The sequence below is a fragment of the Labrus bergylta genome, chromosome 15, assembly GCF_963930695.1.
Source record: "Labrus bergylta chromosome 15, fLabBer1.1, whole genome shotgun sequence".
In the NCBI taxonomy this organism is placed as follows: domain Eukaryota; kingdom Metazoa; phylum Chordata; class Actinopteri; order Labriformes; family Labridae; genus Labrus; species Labrus bergylta.
The window spans coordinates 158,095-163,280 of NC_089209.1; the positions used below are offsets into that span (position 1 = coordinate 158,095).

The window sequence follows — 5,186 nt, forward strand, 5'->3', positions numbered from 1 at the left end:
AGACACAAGTGAGACACAGGTGAGACTAAAGAGACAGGTGAGACTAAAGAGACACAGGTGAGACACAAGTGAGACACAGTGTGAGACTAAAGAGACACAGGTGAAGACAATGAGCACAATCACACTGGAGGGAAACACACAGAACTCAAGAATGAAACATCAAGAAACACTGAGGACATAAAGAGAAACACCAGAGAAGATAAATCCATCTAAACTGTGAAAAACTAAACTAAACACACTAAATCATGACACTCTGGATGTTTTTCTCTCTTCAGTCGTGATGTGAAGGAGCTGCTGTTGTGTCCTCACTGTGTTCCTGTTTGCCCCCCTGCAGGAACTCTCATTGATTCACAGAATCAGGCAGCTCTGCAGAGGTGTGAGAATCATTTCCTCAGCCTGACTCAGGATGTGATCAGAGATGATTTCAGTGTCTTCATCGACCCCTCGCTCTGCAGAGACGACCTGAGACGACTTGAGACGACCTGAGACGACCTGAGACGACCTGACGGGTTTCACTGCTGAGCTGCAGAGCAGAGTGAGGGAGGACGAGTCACAGAGGACGTGTTGACTGAACGTCCAGAAACATCTTTGATTTAATGAATAAAACTGTTTGTAATATTTGTTTTGTCTTCTCTGCAGACGTTTCTCTCTTTGTCTCTTTACAAATCAAACGTCTGCTCTCTGCGCAGCTCCTCTTTATGAATAATAATATCATACATGTTACAATAATCGTGATTCTCTTTCCTGCAGATAATGACATTTCACTTTCAATCTAAATAATGAGCTGTATCTCAAGATGGACAGAGCAACAGCAGCCTGGGAGTGAAGCCAAAACACTGTAACTGTGTAAGTGTATCATGCAGACGTATGCTGCAGCCTCTGTCTCTCATGTTGATTATATTCACACAATCAAAGCAGCGAGGAGCTCACATCCTCTGACATTCATCTACCGCCCCCTCCCCCCCCCCCCCCCGCCCCCCCCCAACAACAAAGAGAATCACAGAGATTACATTTAACGTGTTCTTTGAATCCCAGCAGGAGAAGAAGAAGAAGATTCTGTGACCTCATTAAATCGCAGAAGAAGAAAAAAGAAGAGCAGAAAATAATGAACGTCAGATCGAAATCAGAAGCAATAAAAGAGATGTCGCCCCGCCGGGTCACTCATTGTCCTATCAGCAGGCCTGATCAGAGGATGACATCATCAGGTGTGATGTCACTTCCTGTCCTGACAGCATCAGGCTGCAGAGAGCGGAGACGTGATGTCTCTTATAAATATATGCGCTTAGAAGAGCTGACTGTTTACTTTCTTCAGTGTGAGAGCTTCACTGTCCACACTGCGGCCCCGCTCCATCAGTCCTCAGACTTCTATTTCTGCAGGATGTCAAAGCATCAACTGACCACAGAGCAGGTCGAGCAGGACAGGAAGTCAGAGAACAACATTACAACATCCTGTTGACTTTCAGAATAAAACACTTGTGTGTTTGTTTACATGTTTATAAGGTTTATAGTTTTATACCACAGACGTCATATTGTCTCAAGCTGTGCTGAGTGTAATCTGTGAATACTGCGGCCACTCCTTTGTGTCTTCACTCCAGCTGTCCGGCTGTGCTGCTCATAACATGCAATGCACACGTATGTGGTGGAAGTTCTGTGTAACTGTGCGCCGCTGTTTGTGAATGAGACACTTTATCTGAATATAAAATCATTAAAACACAAACAGCACTGAGGATCAGTTAGAGGAACATTTAACCCTTTGTGTGTTTGAGACTTAGAGGATGTCTTCTTGACACGATCCTCTTTGAACCCTCGGTGTGAAAGTTTAAATGATCAGACTGTGAAGAGAAATGCTTTTAGAACTATTTAATACTACTTAATACTTATGTCATGGAATTAACAATGTGTCGTTCAGTTTTGTGAGTGTGACTTCTGTTTTGTTTTTTGTTTGTTTCATTTGTTTTTGTTTTGAAATAAATTCTTGGAACAAATTTTGTTCTGATATGGTTTTTTTTTGTAACCAAACTAGTAGTGTGTTAAATAATAAGACTCGTATCGAGGGAAGGTGTAATAAGCTAAAGCTTCAGCCTACACCTTTTCAAAATGTTTTTGTTTTTTCTTGTGACAGAAATAAATGATTCCTACTACTACTAAACTTCAGGGCCCGTCTGTGATCCAGAGCTGCAGTCTGCTCCTCAGTCAGACCCTTCTGGTGAAGTTAAAGTCGGGGTCTTTTCTCTCGCTGTGTTTGCAGAGTGCGAGCTGCAGGAGCCTCCTCTCTGCTTTCTCATGCTAATCTCAGGCTGCAGCTGCCTGCTGCTTTATCACCTCCTCTCTGATGAATCTCTTCTGCTTGTCAGCAGCCGCCGGCCCCACAATCAGGTTAAAGAGCCCCGGGGCCCCCCGACGCCGACCCTGAACAGGACCCCCCAATCCAATTGAACAGAGTGAAACAGACAAGGTTTCTGTGGACCTCACTCTTTGTTGATGTATCTACACTTTTCTTTATGCTAATTCTGATCTGTGAAATTCTAACTCAAAGCTCCTGTGAAGAGTTTTTATCTGGTTCTGAAAGTAAAACTGATGCCTCTAAATGACCCCCTAAGACCCTCTGCAGAAAGATAGCTGGGGGGGGGGGGTCTACTCTGGGCCCTGATGAGGGAGGGACACTAAATGGTCCTGAAATGAATCTCTAGTTTCTCTTACCCACACGCCTGAACACACTCTCTCTTCACATCTTCTAATAATGATAATATTCTGACAGCTCTTTGTTTTTCATGAACGACGAGTCACATGACTGGTATAAATGACTCCATGAAGGAGAGCGGGGCCAGCACCCTGCAGCATGTCACACACCTTATTACTTTACAATTACAGTGTGATTTGTGCGGGGGGGGGGCTGCAGGACGCATAATGAACACAAAGACACCGAGGCCGGACATCAAGAAATAAACAACAAAAACTATAAACACAAAGAAAACATCACAGTCTCTAAGATCTCCAGAACTCTCTGAGTCTAACTCTCACTCTGATGGAGCTGCACTCTCAAACTGACGGAGCTGCTCTCTCACTCTGACGGAGCTGCTCTCTCACTCTGACAGAGTTGCACTCTCACTCTGATGTAGCTGCACTCTCACTCTGACAGAGCTGCACTCTCACTCTGACGAAGCTGCTCTCTCACTCTGATGGAGCTGCACTCTCACACTGACGAAGCTGCTCTCTCACTCTGACAAAGTTGCACTCTCACTCTGATGTAGCTGCACTCTCACTCTGACAGAGCTGCACTCTCACTCTGACGAAGCTGCTCTCTCACTCTGACGGAGCTGCTCTCTCACTCTGACAGAGTTGCACTCTCACTCTGATGTAGCTGCACTCTCACTCTGACAGAGCTGCACTCTCACTCTGATGGAGCTGCTCTCTCACTCTGACAAAGTTGCACTCTCACTCTGATGTAGCTGCACTCTCACTCTGACAGAGCTGCACTCTCACTCTGACGAAGCTGCTCTCTCACTCTGATGTAGCTGCACTCTCACTCTGACAGAGTTGCACTCTCACACTGACGGAGCTGCACTCTTACTCTGATGGAGCTGTACTCTCACTCTGATGTAGCTGCACTCTCACTCTGATGGACCTGCACTCTCACTCTGACGGAGCTGTACTCTCACTCTGATGTAGCTGCACTCTCACTCTGATGGACCTGCACTCTCACTCTGACGGAGCTGTACTCTCACTCTGATGTAGCTGTACTCTCACTCTGACGAAGCTGCACTCTCGCACTGACAGAGCTGCACTCTCACTCTGACGGAGCTGCACTCTCACTCTGACGGAGTTGCACTCTCACTGATGGAGCTGCACTCTGATGGAGCTGCACTCTCACTCTGACGGAGTTGCACTCTCACTCTGACGGAGTTGCACTCTCACTGATGGAGCTGCACTACTGATGGAGCTGCACTCTCACTCTGACGGAGCTGCACTCTTACTCTGACGGAGCTGCATTCTGATGGAGCTGTACTCTCACACTGATGGAGCTGCACTCTCACTCTGATGGAGCTGCACTCTGATGGAGTTACTCTCTCACTCTGATGAGCTGCTCTCTCACTCTAATGGAGCTGCACTCTCACTCTGATGGAACTGCACTCTGATGGAGTTGCTCTCTCACTCTGATGGAGCTGCTCTCTCACTCTAATGGAGCTGCACTCTCACTCTGATGGAACTGCACTCTGATGGAGTTGCTCTCTCACTCTGATGGAGTTGCTCTCTCACTCTGATGGACCTGCTCTCTCACTCTGATGGAGCAGCTCTCTCACTCTGACAGAGCTGCACTCTCACACTGACGGAGCTGCACTCTCACTCTGACTGAGTTGCACTCTCACTCTGACAGAGCTGCACTCTCACTCTGACGAAGCTGCTCTCTCACTCTGACGGACCTGCTCTCTCACTCTGACAGAGTTGCACTCTCACACTGACGGAGCTGCACTCTTACTCTGATGGAGCTGTACTGTCACTCTGATGTAGCTGCACTCTCACTCTGATGGACCTGCACTCTCACTCTGACGGAGCTGCTCTCTCACTCTGACAGAGCTGCACTCTCACTCAAATGTAGCCTGCACTCTCACTCTGACGGAGCTGCACTCTGATGGAGCTGCTCTCTCACTCTGATGGAGTTGCTCTCTCACTCTGATGGAGCTGCACTCTCACTCTTATGGAGCTGCACTCTGATGAAGCTGCACTCTCACTCTGATGGAGCTGCACTCTCACTCTGATGGAGCTGCACTCTCAAACTGACGGAGCTGCACTCTCACTCTGACGGAGTTACACTTTCACTGTGACAGAGCTGCACTCTCACTCTGACGGAGCTGCACTCTCACTGATGGAGCTGCACTCTCACTCTGACGGAGTTACACTTTCACTGTGACGGAGCTGCACTCTCACTCTGACGGATCTGCTCTCTCACTCTGACGGAGCTACACTCTCACACTGACGGAGCTGCACTCTCACTCTGACGGAGCTGCACTCTCACTGATGGAGCTTCACTCTGATGGAGCTGCACTCTCACTCTGACGGAGCTACACTCTCACTCTGACGGAGCTGCACTCTTACTCTGACGGAGCTGTACTCTCACTCTGATGGAGCTGTACTCTCACTCTGATGGAGCTGCACTCTGATGGAGCTGCTCTCTCACTCTGATGGAG

At 47.8% G+C, this 5,186-nt stretch overlaps 1 long non-coding RNA gene across 1 annotated transcript; it reads left to right on the top strand.

Annotated features, from left to right (window-relative positions):
* LOC136182703 (uncharacterized) lies at positions 1-1,985 on the top strand. Its single transcript, XR_010668748.1, has 3 exons — positions 1-535; positions 751-846; positions 1,036-1,985. It is a non-coding gene; the product is annotated as an uncharacterized lncRNA (long non-coding RNA).
* Positions 1,986-5,186: the final 3,201 nt, after the last annotated feature.